The sequence below is a fragment of the Ascaphus truei genome, chromosome 18, assembly GCF_040206685.1.
Source record: "Ascaphus truei isolate aAscTru1 chromosome 18, aAscTru1.hap1, whole genome shotgun sequence".
Taxonomy (NCBI): Eukaryota; Metazoa; Chordata; class Amphibia; order Anura; family Ascaphidae; genus Ascaphus; species Ascaphus truei.
In genome coordinates, this window is record NC_134500.1 from 32640484 (window position 1) to 32665962 (window position 25479).

The window sequence follows — 25479 nt, forward strand, 5'->3', positions numbered from 1 at the left end:
GGCTGAGCGCTGAGCCGGCGCGCCCTCTCAGCGCACCCTGGACGAGGCCTTAGCCTTACTGACTCCACTGCAGGACATCCTGCCACACCCCCTACTCCATCTCATTATAACATGTAACCCCCCTACTCCATCTCATTATAACATGTAACCCCCCTACTCCATCTCATTATAACATGTAACCCCCCTACTCCATCTCATTATAACATGTAACCCGCCTACTCCATCTCATTATAACATGTAACCCGCCTACTCCATCTCATTATAACATGTAACCCCCTACTCCATCTCATTATAACATGTACCCCCCCTACTCCATCTCATTATAACATGTAACCCGCCTACTCCATCTCATTATAACATGTAACCCCCTACTCCATCTCATTATAACATGTACCCCCTACTCCATCTCATTATAACATGTAACCCCCCTACTCCATCTCATTATAACATGTAACCCGCCTACTCCATCGCATTATAACATGTAACCCGCCTACTCCATCTCATTATAACATGTAACCCCCCTACTCCATCTCATTATAACATGTAACCCCCTACTCCATCTCATTATAACATGTAACCCCCTACTCCATCTCATTATAACATGTACCCCCCTACTCCATCTCATTATAACATGTAACCCGCCTACTCCATCTCATTATAACATGTAACCCCCCTACTCCATCTCATTATAACATGTAACCCCCCTACTCCATCTCATTATAACATGTAACCCGCCTACTCCATCTCATTATAACATGTAACCCCCTACTCCATCTCATTATAACATGTAACCCCCCTACTCCATCTCATTATAACATGTAACCCCCCTACTCCATCTCATTATAACATGTAACCCCCCTACTCCATCTCATTATAACATGTAACCCCCCTACTCCATCTCATTATAACATGTAACCCGCCCTACTCCATCTCATTATAACATGTAACCCCCTACTCCATCTCATTATAACATGTAACCCCCCTACTCCATCTCATTATAACATGTAACCCGCCTACTCCATCTCATTATAACATGTAACCCCCCTACTCCATCTCATTATAACATGTAACCCCCCTACTCCATCTCATTATAACATGTAACCCCCCTACTCCATCTCATTATAACATGTAACCCCCCTACTCCATCTCATTATAACATGTACCCCCCTACTCCATCTCATTATAACATGTAACCCCCCTACTCCATCTCATTATAACATGTACCCCCCTACTCCATCTCATTATAACATGTAACCCCCCTACTCCATCTCATTATAACATGTAACCCCCCTACTCCATCTCATTATAACATGTAACCCCCTACTCCATCTCATTATAACATGTAACCCCCTACTCCATCTCATTATAACATGTAACCCCCTACTCCATCTCATTATAACATGTAACCCCCCTACTCCATCTCATTATAACATGTAACCCCCTACTCCATCTCATTATAACATGTAACCCCCTACTCCATCTCATTATAACATGTAACCCCCTACTCCATCTCATTATAACATGTACCCCCCCTACTCCATCTCATTATAACATGTACCCCCCCTACTCCATCTCATTATAACATGTAACCCCCCTACTCCATCTCATTATAACATGTAACCCCCTACTCCATCTCATTATAACATGTAACCCCCCTACTCCATCTCATTATAACATGTACACCCCCTACTCCATCTCATTTTAACATGTACACCCCCTACTCCATCTCATTATAACATGTACACCCCCTACTCCATCTCATAACATGTAACCCCCCTACTCCATCTCATTATAACATGTAACCCCCCTACTCCATCTCATTATAACATGTACCCCCCCCCTACTCCATCTCATTATAACATGTAACCCCCTACTCCATCTCATTATAACATGTAACCCCCTACTCCATCTCATTATAACATGTACCCCCCTACTCCATCTCATTATAACATGTACCCCCCTACTCCATCTCATAATAACATGTACACCCCCTACTCCATCTCATTATAACATGTAACCCCCCTACTCCATCTCATTATAACATGTACCCCCCTACTCCATCTCATTATAACATGTAACCCCCCTACTCCATCTCATTATAACATGTAACCCCCCTACTCCATCTCATTATAACATGTAACCCCCTACTCCATCTCATTATAACATGTACCCCCCTACTCCATCTCATTATAACATGTAACCCCCCTACTCCATCTCATTATAACATGTAACCCCCCTACTCCATCTCATTATAACATGTAACCCCCTACTCCATCTCATTATAACATGTAACCCCCCTACTCCATCTCATTATAACATGTAACCCCCCTACTCCATCTCATTATAACATGTAACCCCCCTACTCCATCTCATTATAACATGTAACCCCCCTACTCCATCTCATTATAACATGTAACCCCCCTACTCCATCTCATTATAACATGTAACCCCCCTACTCCATCTCATTATAACATGTAACCCCCCTACTCCATCTCATTATAACATGTAACCCGCCTACTCCATCTCATTATAACATGTAACCCGCCTACTCCATCTCATTATAACATGTAACCCCCTACTCCATCTCATTATAACATGTACCCCCCCTACTCCATCTCATTATAACATGTAACCCGCCTACTCCATCTCATTATAACATGTAACCCCCTACTCCATCTCATTATAACATGTACCCCCCTACTCCATCTCATTATAACATGTAACCCCCTACTCCATCTCATTATAACATGTAACCCGCCTACTCCATCTCATTATAACATGTAACCCGCCCTACTCCATCTCATTATAACATGTAACCCCCTACTCCATCTCATTATAACATGTAACCCCCTACTCCATCTCATTATAACATGTAACCCCCTACTCCATCTCATTATAACATGTACCCCCCTACTCCATCTCATTATAACATGTAACCCGCCTACTCCATCTCATTATAACATGTAACCCCCCTACTCCATCTCATTATAACATGTAACCCCCCTACTCCATCTCATTATAACATGTAACCCGCCTACTCCATCTCATTATAACATGTAACCCCCTACTCCATCTCATTATAACATGTAACCCCCTACTCCATCTCATTATAACATGTAACCCCCCTACTCCATCTCATTATAACATGTAACCCCCTACTCCATCTCATTATAACATGTAACCCCCCTACTCCATCTCATTATAACATGTAACCCGCCTACTCCATCTCATTATAACATGTAACCCCCTACTCCATCTCATTATAACATGTAACCCCCCTACTCCATCTCATTATAACATGTAACCCGCCTACTCCATCTCATTATAACATGTAACCCCCCTACTCCATCTCATTATAACATGTAACCCCCTACTCCATCTCATTATAACATGTAACCCCCCTACTCCATCTCATTATAACATGTAACCCCCCTACTCCATCTCATTATAACATGTACCCCCCTACTCCATCTCATTATAACATGTAACCCCCCTACTCCATCTCATTATAACATGTACCCCCCTACTCCATCTCATTATAACATGTAACCCCCCTACTCCATCTCATTATAACATGTAACCCCCCTACTCCATCTCATTATAACATGTAACCCCCTACTCCATCTCATTATAACATGTAACCCCCTACTCCATCTCATTATAACATGTAAACCCCCTACTCCATCTCATTATAACATGTAACCCCCTACTCCATCTCATTATAACATGTAACCCCCTACTCCATCTCATTATAACATGTAACCCCCTACTCCATCTCATTATAACATGTACCCCCCTACTCCATCTCATTATAACATGTACCCCCCCTACTCCATCTCATTATAACATGTACACCCCCTACTCCATCTCATTATAACATGTACCCCCTAATCCATCTCATTATAACATGTACACCCCCTACTCCATCTCATAACATGTAACCCCCCTACTCCATCTCATTATAACATGTAACCCCCCTACTCCATCTCATTATAACATGTACCCCCCTACTCCATCTCATTATAACATGTAACCCCCTACTCCATCTCATTATAACATGTAACCCCCTACTCCATCTCATTATAACATGTACCCCCCTACTCCATCTCATTATAACATGTACCCCCCTACTCCATCTCATAATAACATGTACACCCCCTACTCCATCTCATTATAACATGTAACCCCCCTACTCCATCTCATTATAACATGTACCCCCCTACTCCATCTCATTATAACATGTAACCCCCTACTCCATCTCATTATAACATGTACCCCCCTACTCCATCTCATTATAACATGTAACCCCCTACTCCATCTCATTATAACATGTAACCCCCCTACTCCATCTCATTATAACATGTAACCCCCCTACTCCATCTCATTATAACATGTAACCCCCCTACTCCATCTCATTATAACATGTAACCCCCCTACTCCATCTCATTATAACATGTAACCCCCCTACTCCATCTCATTATAACATGTAACCCCCTACTCAATCTCATTATAACATGTAACCCCCTACTCCATCTCATTATAACATGTAACCCCCCTACTCCATCTCATTATAACATGTAACCCCCCTACTCCATCTCATTATAACATGTAACCCCCTACTCCATCTCATTATAACATGTAACCCGCCTACTCCATCTCATTATAACATGTAACCCCCTACTCCATCTCATTATAACATGTAACCCCCCTACTCCATCTCATTATAACATGTAACCCCCCTACTCCATCTCATTATAACATGTAACCCCCCTACTCCATCTCATTATAACATGTAACCCCACTACTCCATCTCATTATAACATGTAACCCCCTACTCCATCTCATTATAACATGTAACCCCCCTACTCCATCTCATTATAACATGTACACCCCCTACTCAATCTCATTATAACATGTAACCCCCCTACTCCATCTCATTATAACATGTAACCCCCCTACTCCATCTCATTATAACATGTAACCCCCCTACTCCATCTCATTATAACATGTAACCCCCCTACTCCATCTCATTAAAACATGTAACCCCCTTACTCCATCTCATTATAACATGTAACCCCCACCATCTCATTATAACATGTAACCCCCACCATCTCATTATAACATGTAACCCCCACCATCTCATTATAACATGTAACCCCCACCATCTCATTATAACATGTAACCCCCACCATCTCATTATAACATGTAACCCCCACCATCTCATTATAACATGTAACCCGCCTACTCCATCTCATTATAACATGTAACCCCCCTACTCCATCTCATTATAACATGTAACCCCCCCTACTCCATCTCATTATAACATGTACCCCCCTACTCCATCTCATTATAACATGTACCCCCCCTACTCCATCTCATTATAACATGTAACCCCCTACTCCATCTCATTATAACATGTAACCCCCCTACTCCATCTCATTATAACATGTAACCCCCCTACTCCATCTCATTATAACATGTAACCCCCCTACTCCATCTCATTAAAACATGTAACCCCCACCATCTCATTATAACATGTAACCCCCACCATCTCATTATAACATGTAACCCCCACCATCTCATTATAACATGTAACCCGCCTACTCCATCTCATTATAACATGTAACCCCCCTACTCCATCTCATTATAACATGTAACCCCCCTACTCCATCTCATTATAACATGTAACCCCCACCATCTCATTATAACATGTAACCCGCCTACTCCATCTCATTATAACATGTAACCCCCCTACTCCATCTCATTATAACATGTAACCCCCTACTCCATCTCATTATAACATGTACCCCCCCTACTCCATCTCATTATAACATGTAACCCGCCTACTCCATCTCATTATAACATGTAACCCCCCTACTCCATCTCATTATAACATGTAACCCCCTACTCCATCTCATTATAACATGTAACCCCCCTACTCCATCTCATTATAACATGTAACCCCCCTACTCCATCTCATTATAACATGTACCCCCCTACTCCATCTCATTATAACATGTAACCCCCCTACTCCATCTCATTATAACATGTACCCCCCTACTCCATCTCATTATAACATGTAACCCCCCTACTCCATCTCATTATAACATGTAACCCCCCTACTCCATCTCATTATAACATGTAACCCCCTACTCCATCTCATTATAACATGTAACCCCCTACTCCATCTCATTATAACATGTAACCCCCTACTCCATCTCATTATAACATGTAACCCCCCTACTCCATCTCATTATAACATGTAACCCCCTACTCCATCTCATTATAACATGTAACCCCCCTACTCCATCTCATTATAACATGTAACCCCCTACTCCATCTCATTATAACATGTACCCCCCCTACTCCATCTCATTATAACATGTACCCCCCTACTCCATCTCATTATAACATGTAACCCCCCTACTCCATCTCATTATAACATGTAACCCCCTACTCCATCTCATTATAACATGTAACCCCCCTACTCCATCTCATTATAACATGTACACCCCCTACTCCATCTCATTTTAACATGTACACCCCCTACTCCATCTCATTATAACATGTACACCCCCTACTCCATCTCATAACATGTAACCCCCCTACTCCATCTCATTATAACATGTAACCCCCCTACTCCATCTCATTATAACATGTACCCCCCTACTCCATCTCATTATAACATGTAACCCCCTACTCCATCTCATTATAACATGTAACCCCCTACTCCATCTCATTATAACATGTACCCCCCTACTCCATCTCATTATAACATGTACCCCCCTACTCCATCTCATAATAACATGTACACCCCCTACTCCATCTCATTATAACATGTAACCCCCCTACTCCATCTCATTATAACATGTACCCCCCTACTCCATCTCATTATAACATGTAACCCCCCTACTCCATCTCATTATAACATGTAACCCCCCTACTCCATCTCATTATAACATGTAACCCCCTACTCCATCTCATTATAACATGTAACCCCCTACTCATCTCATTATAACATGTACCCCCCTACTCCATCTCATTATAACATGTAACCCCCTACTCCATCTCATTATAACATGTAACCCCCCTACTCCATCTCATTATAACATGTAACCCCCCTACTCCATCTCATTATAACATGTAACCCCCCTACTACATCTCATTATAACATGTAACCCCCCTACTCCATCTCATTATAACATGTAACCCCCTACTCCATCTCATTATAACATGTAACCCCCCTACTCCATCTCATTATAACATGTAACCCCCCTACTCCATCTCATTATAACATGTAACCCCCCTACTCCATCTCATTATAACATGTAACCCCCCCTACTCCATCTCATTATAACATGTAACCCGCCTACTCCATCTCATTATAACATGTAACCCGCCTACTCCATCTCATTATAACATGTAACCCCCTACTCCATCTCATTATAACATGTACCCCCCCTACTCCATCTCATTATAACATGTAACCCGCCTACTCCATCTCATTATAACATGTAACCCCCTACTCCATCTCATTATAACATGTACCCCCCTACTCCATCTCATTATAACATGTAACCCCCTACTCCATCTCATTATAACATGTAACCCGCCTACTCCATCTCATTATAACATGTAACCCGCCTACTCCATCTCATTATAACATGTAACCCCCTACTCCATCTCATTATAACATGTAACCCCCTACTCCATCTCATTATAACATGTAACCCCCTACTCCATCTCATTATAACATGTACCCCCCTACTCCATCTCATTATAACATGTAACCCGCCTACTCCATCTCATTATAACATGTAACCCCCCTACTCCATCTCATTATAACATGTAACCCCCCTACTCCATCTCATTATAACATGTAACCCGCCTACTCCATCTCATTATAACATGTAACCCCCTACTCCATCTCATTATAACATGTAACCCCCCTACTCCATCTCATTATAACATGTAACCCCCCTACTCCATCTCATTATAACATGTAACCCCCCTACTCCATCTCATTATAACATGTAACCCCCCTACTCCATCTCATTATAACATGTAACCCGCCTACTCCATCTCATTATAACATGTAACCCCCTACTCCATCTCATTATAACATGTAACCCCCCTACTCCATCTCATTATAACATGTAACCCGCCTACTCCATCTCATTATAACATGTAACCCCCCTACTCCATCTCATTATAACATGTAACCCCCTACTCCATCTCATTATAACATGTAACCCCCCTACTCCATCTCATTATAACATGTAACCCCCCTACTCCATCTCATTATAACATGTACCCCCCTACTCCATCTCATTATAACATGTAACCCCCCTACTCCATCTCATTATAACATGTACCCCCCTACTCCATCTCATTATAACATGTAACCCCCCTACTCCATCTCATTATAACATGTAACCCCCCTACTCCATCTCATTATAACATGTAACCCCCTACTCCATCTCATTATAACATGTAACCCCCTACTCCATCTCATTATAACATGTAAACCCCCTACTCCATCTCATTATAACATGTAACCCCCTACTCCATCTCATTATAACATGTAACCCCCTACTCCATCTCATTATAACATGTAACCCCCTACTCCATCTCATTATAACATGTACCCCCCCTACTCCATCTCATTATAACATGTACCCCCCCTACTCCATCTCATTATAACATGTACACCCCCTACTCCATCTCATTATAACATGTACACCCCCTAATCCATCTCATTATAACATGTACACCCCCTACTCCATCTCATAACATGTAACCCCCCTACTCCATCTCATTATAACATGTAACCCCCCTACTCCATCTCATTATAACATGTACCCCCCTACTCCATCTCATTATAACATGTAACCCCCTACTCCATCTCATTATAACATGTAACCCCCTACTCCATCTCATTATAACATGTACCCCCCTACTCCATCTCATTATAACATGTACCCCCCTACTCCATCTCATAATAACATGTACACCCCCTACTCCATCTCATTATAACATGTAACCCCCCTACTCCATCTCATTATAACATGTACCCCCCTACTCCATCTCATTATAACATGTAACCCCCTACTCCATCTCATTATAACATGTACCCCCCTACTCCATCTCATTATAACATGTAACCCCCCTACTCCATCTCATTATAACATGTAACCCCCCTACTCCATCTCATTATAACATGTAACCCCCCTACTCCATCTCATTATAACATGTAACCCCCCTACTCCATCTCATTATAACATGTAACCCCCCTACTCCATCTCATTATAACATGTAACCCCCCTACTCCATCTCATTATAACATGTAACCCCCTACTCAATCTCATTATAACATGTAACCCCCTACTCCATCTCATTATAACATGTAACCCCCCTACTCCATCTCATTATAACATGTAACCCCCCTACTCCATCTCATTATAACATGTAACCCGCCTACTCCATCTCATTATAACATGTAACCCCCTACTCCATCTCATTATAACATGTAACCCCCCTACTCCATCTCATTATAACATGTAACCCCCCTACTCCATCTCATTATAACATGTAACCCCCCTACTCCATCTCATTATAACATGTAACCCCACTACTCCATCTCATTATAACATGTAACCCCCTACTCCATCTCATTATAACATGTAACCCCCCTACTCCATCTCATTATAACATGTACACCCCCTACTCAATCTCATTATAACATGTAACCCCCCTACTCCATCTCATTATAACATGTAACCCCCCTACTCCATCTCATTATAACATGTAACCCCCCTACTCCATCTCATTATAACATGTAACCCCCCTACTCCATCTCATTAAAACATGTAACCCCCTTACTCCATCTCATTATAACATGTAACCCCCACCATCTCATTATAACATGTAACCCCCACCATCTCATTATAACATGTAACCCCCACCATCTCATTATAACATGTAACCCCCACCATCTCATTATAACATGTAACCCCCACCATCTCATTATAACATGTAACCCCCACCATCTCATTATAACATGTAACCCGCCTACTCCATCTCATTATAACATGTAACCCCCCTACTCCATCTCATTATAACATGTAACCCCCCTACTCCATCTCATTATAACATGTAACCCCCCTACTCCATCTCATTATAACATGTACCCCCCCTACTCCATCTCATTATAACATGTAACCCCCCTACTCCATCTCATTATAACATGTAACCCCCCTACTCCATCTCATTATAACATGTAACCCCCCTACTCCATCTCATTATAACATGTAACCCCCCTACTCCATCTCATTAAAACATGTAACCCCCACCATCTCATTATAACATGTAACCCCCACCATCTCATTATAACATGTAACCCCCACCATCTCATTATAACATGTAACCCGCCTACTCCATCTCATTATAACATGTAACCCCCCTACTCCATCTCATTATAACATGTAACCCCCTACTCCATCTCATTATAACATGTAACCCCCACCATCTCATTATAACATGTAACCCGCCTACTCCATCTCATTATAACATGTAACCCCCCTACTCCATCTCATTATAACATGTAACCCCCTACTCCATCTCATTATAACATGTACCCCCCCTACTCCATCTCATTATAACATGTAACCCCCCTACGCCATCTCATTATAACATGTACCCCCCCTACTCCATCTCATTATAACATGTACCCCCCCTACTCCATCTCATTATAACATGTAACCCCCCTACTCCATCTCATTATAACATGTAACCCCCCATCTCCATCTCATTATAACATGTAACCCCCTACTCCATCTCATTATAACATGTAACCCCCTACTCCATCTCATTATAACATGTACCCCCCTACTCCATCTCATTATAACATGTACCCCCCCTACTACATCTCATTATAACATGTAACCCCCCTACTCCATCTCATTATAACATGTAACCCCCTACTCCATCTCATTATAACATGTAACCCCCTACTCCATCTCATTATAACATGTAACCCCCCTACTCCATCACATTATAACATGTAACCCCCTACTCCATCGCATTATAACATGTAACCCCCCTACTCCATCGCATTATAACATGTAACCCCCTACTCCATCTCATTATAACATGTAACCCCCCTACTCCATCTCATTATAACATGTACCCCCCCTACTCCATCTCATTATAACATGTAACCCCCTACTCCATCTCATTATAACATGTAACCCCCCTACTCCATCTCATTATAACATGTAAACCCCTACTCCATCTCATTATAACATGTAACCCCCCTACTCCATCTCATTATAACATGTAACCCCCCTACTCCATCGCATTATAACATGTAACCCCCTACTCCATCGCATTATAACATGTAACCCCCTACTCCATCTCATTATAACATGTAACCCCCTACTCCATCTCATTATAACATGTAACCCCCCTACTCCATCTCATTATAACATGTACCCCCCTACTCCATCTCATTATAACATGTACCCCCCTACTCCATCTCATTATAACATGTAACCCCCACCATATCATTATAACATGTAACCCCCCTACTCCATCTCATTATAACATGTAACCCCTACTCCATCTCATTATAACATGTAACCCCCACCATATCATTATAACATGTAACCCCCCTACTCCATCTCATTATAACATGTAACCCCCTACTCCATCTCATTATAACATGTAACCCCCACCATCTCATTATAACATGTAACCCCCACCATCTCATTATAACATGTAACCCCCCTACTCCATCTCATTATAACATGTAACCCCCCTACTCCATCTCATTATAACATGTACCCCCCCTACTCCATCTCATTATAACATGTACCCCCCTACTCCATCTCATTATAACATGTAACCCCCCTACTCCATCTCATTATAACATGTATCCCCCCTACTCCATCTCATTATAACATGTACCCCCCTACTCCATCTCATTATAACATGTAACCCCCACCATATCATTATAACATGTAACCCCCCTACTCCATCTCATTATAACATGTAACCCCTACTCCATCTCATTATAACATGTAACCCCCACCATATCATTATAACATGTAACCCCCCTACTCCATCTCACTATAACATGTAACCCTCCTACTCCATCTCATTATAACATGTAACCCCCGTACTTCATCTCATTATAACATGTAACCCCCACCATCTCATTATAACATGTAACCCCCCTACTCCATCTCATTATAACATGTAACCCCCCTACTCCATCTCATTATAACATGTACCCCCCACCATCTCATTATAACATGTAACCCCCCTACTCCATCTCATTATAACATGTACCCCCCTACTCCATCTCATTATAACATGTAACCCCCTATTCCATCTCATTATAACATGTAACCCCCTATTCCATCTCATTATAACATGTACCCCCCCTACTCCATCTCATTATAACATGTACCCCCCTACTCCATCTCATTATAACATGTAACCCCCCTACTCCATCTCATTATAACATGTAACCCCCTACTCCATCTCATTATAACATGTAACCCCCCTACTCCATCTCATTATAACATGTAACCCCCCTACTCCATCGCATTATAACATGTAACCCCCACCATCTCATTATAACATGTACCCCCCCTACTCCATCTCATTATAACATGTACCCCCCCTACTCCATCTCATTATAACATGTAACCCCCCTACTCCATCTCATTATAACATGTAACCCCCCTACTCCATCTCATTATAACATGTAACCCCCACCATCTCATTATAACATGTAACCCCCACCATCTCATTATAACATGTACCCCCCCTACTCCATCTCATTATAACATGTACCCTCCCTACTCCATCTCATTATAACATGTAACCCCCCATCTCCATCTCATTATAACATGTAACCCCCTACTCCATCTCATTATAACATGTAACCCCCTACTCCATCTCATTATAACATGTAACCCCCTACTCCATCTCATTATAACATGTACCCCCCCTACTCCATCTCATTATAACATGTAACCCCCCTACTCCATCTCATTATAACATGTAACCCCCTACTCCATCTCATTATAACATGTAACCCCCCTACTCCATCTCATTATAACATGTACACCCCCTACTCCATCTCATTATAACATGTAACCCCCCTACTCCATCTCATTATAACATGTAACCCCCCTACTCCATCTCATTATAACATGTAACCCCCCTACTCCATCTCATTATAACATGTACCCCCCCTACTCCATCTCATTATAACATGTAACCCCCTACTCCATCTCATTATAACATGTAACCCCCTACTCCATCTCATTATAACATGTACCCCCCTACTCCATCTCATTATAACATGTACCCCCCTACTCCATCTCATTATAACATGTACACCCCCTACTCCATCTCATTATAACATGTAACCCCCCTACTCCATCTCATTATAACATGTACCCCCCTACTCCATCTCATTATAACATGTAACCCCCCTACTCCATCTCATTATAACATGTAACCCCCCTACTCCATCTCATTATAACATGTAACCCCCCTACTCCATCTCATTATAACATGTAACCCCCTACTCCATCTCATTATAACATGTAACCCCCTACTCCATCTCATTATAACATGTACCCCCCTACTCCATCTCATTATAACATGTAACCCCCCTACTCCATCTCATTATAACATGTAACCCCCCTACTCCATCTCATTATAACATGTAACCCCCCTACTCCATCTCATTATAACATGTAACCCCCCTACTCGATCTCATTATAACATGTAACCCCCCTACTCCATCTCATTATAACATGTACCCCCCCTACTCCATCTCATTATAACATGTAACCCCCCTACTCCATCTCATTATAACATGTAACCCCCACCATCTCATTATAACATGTAACCCCCTGTTAGGACCAGTATGTCAGGCCAGAATCTTCACTCATGTTAAGCTTCCATTTTGTATGGTCATAACTAGTTAAGATTCTGTAGTCAGCCTTTTGCTGAAATATAATTCCTAAATGCACTCAGTTTCTCTGCTAAATTGCATTTCCTTTCTTTCTGGTCAGGATATTACTAGATACTTTTGTGATGTCAATTTCCTGGTGTTTTAGTAGAATATAATAGAATGGTTCTCTGCAAGAAGCAAAATAATGTAATATAGTTGCAAAGACTCAAGGTCTCTTTTGATAACAGACAATGAATAAGCTATGTATTCAGACAATTGCTTGTATTGGAAAAGACACGTCTCAAAAGTCACGCCACTAATATGTCCTGCCCCTAAATCACGCCTCTAATCAAAGCTACGCCCAAGACACGCCTATGATACGCCTCTAACCAATATCTTTTTTTTTCTGTATAAAAGTCATTACCCTATGAGTAATAAATTGAGACAAAGGATTTGAAACTTGGCGTGCGTTACGTTTCATTTCGTTCGTCTTCCAGGCCTGATAAGGTTCATCAAAAATCAAAGATAACAGTTGCAGGGCGTGAAAGCTTCCCGGGAAGTCTGCTGCAAAATGGTGCAGATGGTGTAGTATCCAGTCACAAGGCTTCAGTGTACCTGGCAGAGGAAAAGTTTCTCTCGGTTCTGAAGCATAGGTGAGGAAATTAGGTCTTCCTTCACCCCCCTACTCCATCTCATTATAACATGTACCCCCCCCTACTCCATCTCATTATAACATGTAACCCCCACCATCTCATTATAACATGTAACCCCCCTACTCCATCTCATTAAAACATGTAACATGTATCCCCCCTACTCCATCTCATTAAAACATGTAACATGTACCCCCCCTACTCTTACTTTCTATTGCAATCCTTTTTTCATTATCCCTTTTTGCTAATTTGATTGCCCTTTTGCAATTTTTGTTGCATTCCTTATAATTCTGATACGATGTCTCTGTCCCTTCTGACTTAAAGAATCTAAACGCCTTCCTCTTCTTGTCCATTTCCTCCCCTACCTGTTTATTTAGCCACATTGGTTTTGACTTATTTCTTTTATACTTATTACCCAAGGGTATACATTGATAAGTGTGCTTTTCTAACAATGTTTTAAAGACTGCCCATTTATCTTCTACATTTTTCCCTACAAAACCATCATCACAATGTATTACTACTAGATTAGACCTCAGTTTATTAAAATCTGCCTTTCTAAAGTTTAAGGTCTTTGTTGAACCCAAGTAATCTGTTTTTTGATCATTTATTTCAAATGAGACCATGTTATGATCACTGTTACTCAAATGGTCCTGGACTTGAATATTTGTTATTACTTCTACATTGTTTGATATTACCAAATCCAGTATTGCCCCTCTCCTGGTTGGCTCCTCAATAATTTGGGTCATATAATTGTCATTAAGCACACCCAAAAGCCAGGGTCAGTGCAGGGGAGAGCAGCGTCGTCGTATTCCAGTGCCAGGGTCAGCGCAGGAGAGACTAGAGTCGTCGTATCCAAAGCCAAGGTCAGCGCAGGAGCGTAACACAAAGTCCAAGGTTTCAGGCAAGGTCAGGCAACAAGGTAAAGGCAGACAGGCACGGAGTAGCGAGGTTCAGCGTCACACACAGAAGTTATGCTCGGCGAGGTATGAGAGTACAGAGAGCATATTTAAAGGGATTCCCACCAATGGGAGGTATCCAGGAAGTAGAACTGCTGTTTCTGATAGGCTGCTGGATCGCGCAGGTGCGTCCTATTACGCAGCCGATTGAGACCGCATCAGAGTGCGCACGCGCCGCGCGCAGCACGCGCATCACGCTGGCGACCCTGTCGCGTGCCGTCAGTGCGCGCCACGACACCCGCGCCAGTACGGGGGCGGAGACAGGAGGCAGGACCTGCGGAGACAGAGGAGCGCTGAGTATAGTTGCGCCGAGTAGCTCTGACGTCAGGATTTGGGTGGGAACGAGAGGCAGGGACCGCAGACCGACGGGGAGACCACGCACCGCGCATGTGTCGCGCGTCAATGCCAGAGGACCGGGAGCGCACCCTGGGTCCAGGAACAGAGGAGACCAACGGGACCCGCGTGGGCGCGCGTAAGTACCACCGTTAGGTTGCCTCTCTTGAGTGCCACACGAGCGAGTAAGGGTTAAGGGGACAGAACCTCCAGAATGACGAATCCTCAGTCTGGATAATTAAAATCACCCATTATGCAAACATGACCTACTGTAGTTTTGATGCCTTCTCCATTGGTAAAAGTATTTTAGCTTCATCAACCTCACTGATATTTGGTGGTTTATAGCATATCCCTACAAACATTGTCTTTGTACTTTTACCTCCACTGCTAATTTCTATGTATGTATGTATGTCTTTATTTATATAGCGCCATTTATATACATAGCGCTTCACAGTAGTAATACACGTGACAATCATATAAATAACAAATAATACAAATAACAGAACATGGGAATAAGTTCCTCAGACATAAAAATTAACATTTAGGAAGAGGAGTTCCTGCTCCGAAGAGCTTACAATCTAATTGGTATGTAGGGAGAACGTACAGAGACAGTACGAGGGCGTTCTGGTAAGTGCGTATCCACAAGGTCTCTACATTTTCATAAACATCTTCCCTTATAATGGGTTTTAGATCTGGTTTACATATAAACATACTCCACCCTTTACGAAAAAGAGAATAACCCTCTAAATTAACTGCCCAGTCATGAGTTTCATCCCACCATGTTTCAGTAATGCCTATGATATCATACTGCTCCCTTGCAGCTATTAATTCAAGCTCCTCCATTTTATCTGTCAGGCTTCTTGCATTAGCAAGCATGCATTTAAGGTTTTTTTTCACTGCACTATTATCTTATCTGCTCCTGCCTTTCTACGCCTATTAGGTTTAGTCTTTAGAAGTTTTCTAGTATTATCTGTATCTGATATGGGTTTCTCCCTGCTTGCCAAACTCGCACTTGCCCCTATTCTACCTCCCTGCAGCTACATGCACACCCTGACACCCTGACACCTCCTACTCACACTCCCCACGCTGCAGCACACATTGACACCTCCTACTCATTCCCCACGCTGCTGCACACCCTGACACCTCCTACTCACACTCCCCACGCTGCAGAACACCCTGACACCTCCTACTCACACTCCCCACGCTGCAGCACACATTGACACCTCCTACTCACTCCCCACGCTGCTGCACACCCTGACACCTCCTACTCACTCCCCACGTCACATACTGCAGCACACCCTGACACCTCCTACTCACACTCCAGCACACCCTGACACCTCCTACTCACACTCCCCACGCTGCAGCACACCCTGATACCTCCTACTCACACTCCCCACGCTGCAGCACACCCTGACACCTCCTACTTACACTCCCCACGCTGCAGCACACCTTGACACCTCCTACTCACACTCCCCACTTCACATGCTCCAGCACACCCTGACACCTCCTACTCACACACCCCACGCTGCAGCACACCCTGACACCACCTACTCACACTCCCCACGCTACAGCACACCCTGACACCTCCTACTCACACTCCCCACGTCACACGCTGCAGCACACCCTGACACCACCTACTCACACTCCCCACGTCACACGCTGCAGCACACCCTGACACACCCTACGTCACACGCTGCCGCACACCCTGACACCTCCTACTCACACTCCACATGTCACACGCTGCAGCACACCGACACCTCCTACTCACACTCCCCACGCTGCAGCACACCCTGACAACTCCTACTCACACTCCCCACGCTGCTGCACATCCTGACACCTCCTACTCACACTCCCCATGTCACACGCTGCAGCACACCCTGACACCTCCTGCATACACTCCCCACGCTGCAGCACACCCTGACACCTCCTACTCACACTCCCCACATCACACGCTCCAGCACACCCTGACACCTCCTACTCACACACCCCACGCTGCACCACACCCTGACACCTCCTACTCACACTCCCCACGCTGCAGCACACCCTGACACCACCTACTCACACTCCCCACGCTGCAGCAAACCCTCACACCTCCTACTCGCACTCCCCCCGTCACACGCTGCAGCACACCCTGATACCTCCTACTCACACTCCACATGTCACACGCTGCAGCACACCCTGACACCACCTACTCACACTCCTCATGCCACACGCTGCAGCACACCCTGACACTCCCCACGTCACACGCTGCCGCACACCCTGACACCTCCTACTCACACTCCACATGTCACACGCTGCAGCACACCCTGACACCACAAACTCACTCCCCATGCCACACGCTGCAGCACACCCTGACACCACCTACTCACACTCCTCATGCCACACGCTGCAGCACACCAGGAACTGGAGCAGAGTGCTTTGATATACTGATGCAGGATGAACGTGTCCCAGTTTTGCGCTGAACTTTGGAGAGTTTTATCATTTGTTTTCTTAACAATATTTACCTAATTTGTTTGTTTGTGATCCTTGAATGTACAGGTAATTAATAATCCGCACGTTCTTTCTTTTGTTGTTTTTGAATTAATTAACTAAATACTTTGTTTTAATTACTATGTACCAGACACAACATAGGCTATGGTGAGTAAGAAAGAGACAACAACCCTTCATCCTGAAGTGTACAGCAAATAAAAACCCTACGCTGTGCGCACATTCACATTTGTCAGACTTGTCTGCCACGCTGCCCTTCCTCATTATCTCTTGGCATAGAATGCTTCCACTGCCGCCAGGGATTCTGGGTAATGACATGCAAATAAGCCCTCACAGGGTGTCACTTTTTACTATAAAAGATTACACTTAAAAAAAAAACTCCAGAAACTTCTTTTACACTGGAAGGAAAAAAGTGTGTGTGTGACGCGCACGCGCATTTTAAGGGAAACTTTTTATTTTGTCACTGTTTTCTCACAGAAGTTGTATTTGTGGTGGTGATGTTTTTAATTAAAAATCAAAACACAATTTCAGTGACAAAACGCAAAGAAGTCTGACTTAGAACGCGCGTGCGCGACACACACCACGTTTTACCTATTTGCACTTCTATATGTACAGTAACTGAATTCCATGTGTATGTGTCTATGTGTGTGTGTGTGCTCCGCCTGCCCAGCCGGCGCCTACTGCAAATTCAGGATGGAGTTCTGAGGCAGCGTGCTGAGCCATCGCGCCGAGCTGTTGGCGGCGCCAACTGCGCAGGCGTGCCAAGCCGATGGCAACGGCGCATACTGTGCAGCAGTGAAGTCACTTCCGGGAGTGCGCTTCCGTCACAAACAAGGCAATTTACTACAAAGGAAATGTTCATATGGTAGGTGCGAGCACAGACGTTTCACTTCAATAAGTAAAAAACAGTGGCGTATGTTTATTTCTGATTTATCACTACACTGATTCTGCTTTCATCTCTGTTTTTTCCCAGCTGATTTTTATTTAATCCCTACAAAAATTAGAACAAAACCTAAAATAATATAGGTGCTAATTCTCACGCTATTACAAGTCAGAGAACCTGATCTAAAAATAGGAAAACAGAAGAGAAGATCCATTGTAATCTGCATCGCAAAATGCTCTGTGCTGCCGGCTGGGGTGGAACAAGCAAAGTGAGAAGACACAGCAGGAGTTCCCATATGGAACAGAGGAAAGTGGGAAGACACAGCAGGAGTTCCCATGTGGAACGAGGAAAGTGAGAAGACACAGCAGGAGTTCCCATATGGAACAGAGGAAAGTGAGAAGACACAGCAGGAGTTCCCATGTGGAACGAGGAAAGTGAGAAGACACAGCAGGAGTTCCCATGTGGAACGAGGAAAGTGAGAAGACACAGCAGGAGTTCCCATGTGGAACGAGGAAAGTGAGAAGACACAGCAGGAGTTCCCATGTGGAACGAGGAAAGTGAGAAGACACAGCAGGAGTTCCCATGTGGAACAGGGGAAAGTGAGAAGACACCGAAGGAATTCCCATGTGGAACAGAGGAAAGTGAGAATACACAGCAGGAATTCCCATGTGGAACGAGGAAAGTGAGAAGACACAGCAGGAGTTCCCGTGTGGAACAGAGGAAAGTAAGAAGACACAGCAGGAGTTCCCGTGTGGAACAGAGGAAAGTAAGAAGACACAGCAGGAGTTCCCATGAGGAACAGAAGAAAGTGAGAAGACACAGCAGGAGTTCCCATGTGGAACGAGGAAAGTGAGAAGACACAGCAGGAGTTCCCATGTGGAACGAGGAAAGTGAGAAGACACAGCAGGAGTTCCCATGTGGAACGAGGAAAGTGAGAAGACACAGCAGGAGTTCCCATGTGGAACAGAGGAAAGTGAGAATACACAGCAGGAATTCCCATGTGGAACGAGGAAAGTGAGAAGACACAGCAGGAGTTCCCGTGTGGAACAGAGGAAAGTAAGAAGACACAGCAGGAGTTCCCGTGTGGAACAGAGGAAAGTAAGAAGACACCGCAGGAGTTCCCGTGTGGAACAGAGGAAAGTAAGAAGACACCGCAGGAGTTCCCATGTGGAACGAGGAAAGTGAGAAGACACAGCAGGAGTTCCCGTGTGGAACAGAGGAAAGTAAGAAGACACAGCAGGAGTTCCCATGTGGAATAGAGGAAAGTGAGAAGACACAGCAGGAGTTCCCATGTGGAACGAGGAAAGTGAGAAGACACAGCAGGAGTTCCCATGTGGAACGAGGAAAGTGAGAAGACACAGCAGGAGTTCCCATGTGGAACGAGGAAAGTGAGAAGACACAGCAGGAGTTCCCATGTGGAACACAGGAAAGTGAGAAGACACAGCAGGAGTTCCCATGTAGAACAAGGAAAGTGAGAAGACACAGCAGGAGTTCCCATGTGGAACAGAGGAAAGTGAGAAGACACAGCAGGAGTTCCCATGTGGAACAGAGACAAGTGAGAAGACACAGCATGAGTTCCCATGTGGAATGAGGAAAGTGAGAAGACACAGCAGGAGTTCCCATTTGTAACAGAGGAAAGTGAGAAGACACCGCAGGAGTTCCCAAGTGGAACAGAGGAAAGTGAGAAGACACAGCAGGAGTTCCCAATGTGGAGCAGAGGAAAGTAAGAAGACAGAGCAGGAGTTCCCATGTGGAACAAGGAAAGTGAGAAGACACAGCAGGAGTTCCCATGTGGAACAGAGGAAAGTGAGAAGACACAGCAGGAGTTCCCATGTGGAACAAGGAAAGTGAGAAGACACATCAGGAGTTCCCATGTGGAACAGAGGAAAGTGAGAAGACACAGCAGGAGTTCCCATGTGGAACAGAGGAAAGTGAGAAGACACAGCAGGAGTTCCCATGTGGAACAGAGGAAAGTGAGAAGACACAGCAGGAGTTCCCATGTGGAACGAGGAAAGTGAGAAGACACAGCAGGAGTTCCCATGTGGAACGAGGAAAGTGAGAAGACACAGCAGGAGTTCCCATGTGGAACAGAGGAAAGTAAGAAGACACAGCAGGAGTTCCCATGTGGAATAGAGGAAAGTGAGAAGACACAGCAGGAGTTCCCATGTGGAACAGAGGAAAGTGAGAAGACACAGCAGGAGTTCCCATGTGGAACGAGGAAAGTGAGAAGACACAGCAGGAGTTCCCATGTGGAACGAGGAAAGTGAGAAGACACAGCAGGAGTTCCCATGTGGAACGAGGAAAGTGAGAAGACACAGCAGGAGTTCCCATGTGGAACACAGGAAAGTGAGAAGACACAGCAGGAGTTCCCATGTAGAACAAGGAAAGTGAGAAGACACAGCAGGAGTTCCCATGTGGAACAGAGGAAAGTGAGAAGACACAGCAGGAGTTCCCATGTGGAACAGAGACAAGTGAGAAGACACAGCATGAGTTCCCATGTGGAATGAGGAAAGTGAGAAGACACAGCAGGAGTTCCCATTTGTAACAGAGGAAAGTGAGAAGACACCGCAGGAGTTCCCAAGTGGAACAGAGGAAAGTGAGAAGACACAGCAGGAGTTCCCATGTGGAGCAGAGGAAAGTAAGAAGACAGAGCAGGAGTTCCCATGTGGAACAAGGAAAGTGAGAAGACACAGCAGGAGTTCCCATGTGGAACAGAGGAAAGTGAGAAGACACAGCAGGCGTTCCCATGTGGAACAAGGAAAGTGAGAAGACACATCAGGAGTTCCCATGTGGAACAGAGGAAAGTGAGAAGACACAGCAGGAGTTCCCATGTGGAACAAGGAAAGTGAGAAGACACATCAGGAGTTCCCATGTGGAACAGAGGAAAGTGAGAAGACACAGCAGGAGTTCCCATGTGGAATAGAGGAAAGGGAGAAGACACAGCAGGAGTTCCCATGTGGAACAGAGGAAAGTGAGAAGACACAGCAGGAGTTCCCATGTGGAACAGAGGAAAGTGAGAAGACACAGCAGGAGTTTCCATGTGGAACAGAGGAATGTGAGAAGACACAGCAGGAGTTCCCATGAGGAACAGAGGAAAGTGAGAAGACACTGCAGGAGTTCCCATGAAGAACAGAGGAAAGTGAGAAGACACAGCAGGAGTTCCCATGAGGAACAGAGGAAAGTGAGAAGACACAGCAGGAGTTCCCATGAGGAACAGAGGAAAGTGAGAAGACACAGCAGGAGTTCCCATGAGGAACAGAGGAAAGTGAGAAGACACAGCAGGAGTTCCCATGTGGAACAGAGGAATGTGAGAAGACACAGCAGGAGTTCCCATGTGGAACAGAGGAATGTGAGAAGACACAGCAGGAGTTCCCATGTGGAACAGAGGAATGTGAGAAGACACAGCAGGAGTTCCCATGTGGAACAGAGGAATGTGAGAAGACACAGCAGGAGTTCCCATTTGTAACAGAGGAAAGTGAGAAGACACCGCAGGAGTTCCCAAGTGGAACAGAGGAAAGTGAGAAGACACAGCAGGAGTTCCCAATGTGGAGCAGAGGAAAGTAAGAAGACAGAGCAGGAGTTCCCATGTGGAACAAGGAAAGTGAGAAGACACAGCAGGAGTTCCCATGTGGAACAGAGGAAAGTGAGAAGACACAGCAGGAGTTCCCATGTGGAACAAGGAAAGTGAGAAGACACATCAGGAGTTCCCATGTGGAACAGAGGAAAGTGAGAAGACACAGCAGGAGTTCCCATGTGGAACAGAGGAAAGTGAGAAGACACAGCAGGAGTTCCCATGTGGAACAGAGGAAAGTGAGAAGACACAGCAGGAGTTCCCATGTGGAACGAGGAAAGTGAGAAGACACAGCAGGAGTTCCCATGTGGAACGAGGAAAGTGAGAAGACACAGCAGGAGTTCCCATGTGGAACAGAGGAAAGTAAGAAGACACAGCAGGAGTTCCCATGTGGAATAGAGGAAAGTGAGAAGACACAGCAGGCGTTCCCATGTGGAACAGAGGAAAGTGAGAAGACACAGCAGGAGTTCCCATGTGGAACGAGGAAAGTGAGAAGACACAGCAGGAGTTCCCATGTGGAACGAGGAAAGTGAGAAGACACAGCAGGAGTTCCCATGTGGAACGAGGAAAGTGAGAAGACACAGCAGGAGTTCCCATGTGGAACACAGGAAAGTGAGAAGACACAGCAGGAGTTCCCATGTAGAACAAGGAAAGTGAGAAGACACAGCAGGAGTTCCCATGTGGAACAGAGGAAAGTGAGAAGACACAGCAGGAGTTCCCATGTGGAACAGAGACAAGTGAGAAGACACAGCATGAGTTCCCATGTGGAATGAGGAAAGTGAGAAGACACAGCAGGAGTTCCCATTTGTAACAGAGGAAAGTGAGAAGACACCGCAGGAGTTCCCAAGTGGAACAGAGGAAAGTGAGAAGACACAGCAGGAGTTCCCATGTGGAGCAGAGGAAAGTAAGAAGACAGAGCAGGAGTTCCCATGTGGAACAAGGAAAGTGAGAAGACACAGCAGGAGTTCCCATGTGGAACAGAGGAAAGTGAGAAGACACAGCAGGAGTTCCCATGTGGAACAAGGAAAGTGAGAAGACACATCAGGAGTTCCCATGTGGAACAGAGGAAAGTGAGAAGACACAGCAGGAGTTCCCATGTGGAACAAGGAAAGTGAGAAGACACATCAGGAGTTCCCATGTGGAACAGAGGAAAGTGAGAAGACACAGCAGGAGTTCCCATGTGGAATAGAGGAAAGGGAGAAGACACAGCAGGAGTTCCCATGTGGAACAGAGGAAAGTGAGAAGACACAGCAGGAGTTCCCATGTGGAACAGAGGAAAGTGAGAAGACACAGCAGGAGTTTCCATGTGGAACAGAGGAATGTGAGAAGACACAGCAGGAGTTCCCATGAGGAACAGAGGAAAGTGAGAAGACACTGCAGGAGTTCCCATGAAGAACAGAGGAAAGTGAGAAGACACAGCAGGAGTTCCCATGAGGAACAGAGGAAAGTGAGAAGACACAGCAGGAGTTCCCATGAGGAACAGAGGAAAGTGAGAAGACACAGCAGGAGTTCCCATGAGGAACAGAGGAAAGTGAGAAGACACAGCAGGAGTTCCCATGAGGAACAGAGGAAAGTGAGAAGACACAGCAGGAGTTCCCATGTGGAACAGAGGAATGTGAGAAGACACAGCAGGAGTTCCCATGTGGAACAGAGGAATGTGAGAAGACACCGCAGGAGTTCCCATGTGGAACAGAGGAATGTGAGAAGACACAGCAGGAGTTCCCATGTGGAACAGAGGAATGTGAGAAGACACAGCAGGAGTTCCCATGTGGAACAGAGGAATGTGAGAAGACACAGCAGGAGTTCCCATGAGGAACAGAGGAAAGTGAGAAGACACAGCAGGAGTTCCCATGTGGAACAGAGGAAAGTGAGAAGACACAGCAGGAGTTCCCATGAGGAACAGAGGAAAGTGAGAAGACACAGCAGGAGTTCCCATGTGGAACAGAGGAAAGTGAGAAGACACATCAGGAGTTCCCATGTGGAACAGAGGAAAGTGAGAAGACACAGCAGGAGTTCCCATGTTGAACAGAGGAATGTGAGAAGACACAGCAGGAGTTCCCATGTGGAACAGAGGAATGTGAGAAGACACAGCAGGAGTTCCCATGTGGAACAGAGGAATGTGAGAAGACACAGCAGGAGTTCCCATGTGGAACAGAGGAATGTGAGAAGACACAGCAGGAGTTCCCATGTGGAACAGAGGAATGTGAGAAGACACAGCAGGAGTTCCCATGTGGAACAGAGGAATGTGAGAAGACACAGCAGGAGTTCCCATTTGTAACAGAGGAAAGTGAGAAGACACCGCAGGAGTTCCCAAGTGGAACAGAGGAAAGTGAGAAGACACAGCAGGAGTTCCCATGTGGAACGAGGAAAGTGAGAAGACACAGCAGGAGTTCCCATGTGGAACACAGGAAAGTGAGAAGACACAGCAGGAGTTCCCATGTAGAACAAGGAAAGTGAGAAGACACAGCAGGAGTTCCCATGTGGAACAGAGGAAAGTGAGAAGACACAGCAGGAGTTCCCATGTGGAACAGAGACAAGTGAGAAGACACAGCATGAGTTCCCATGTGGAATGAGGAAAGTGAGAAGACACAGCAGGAGTTCCCATTTGTAACAGAGGAAAGTGA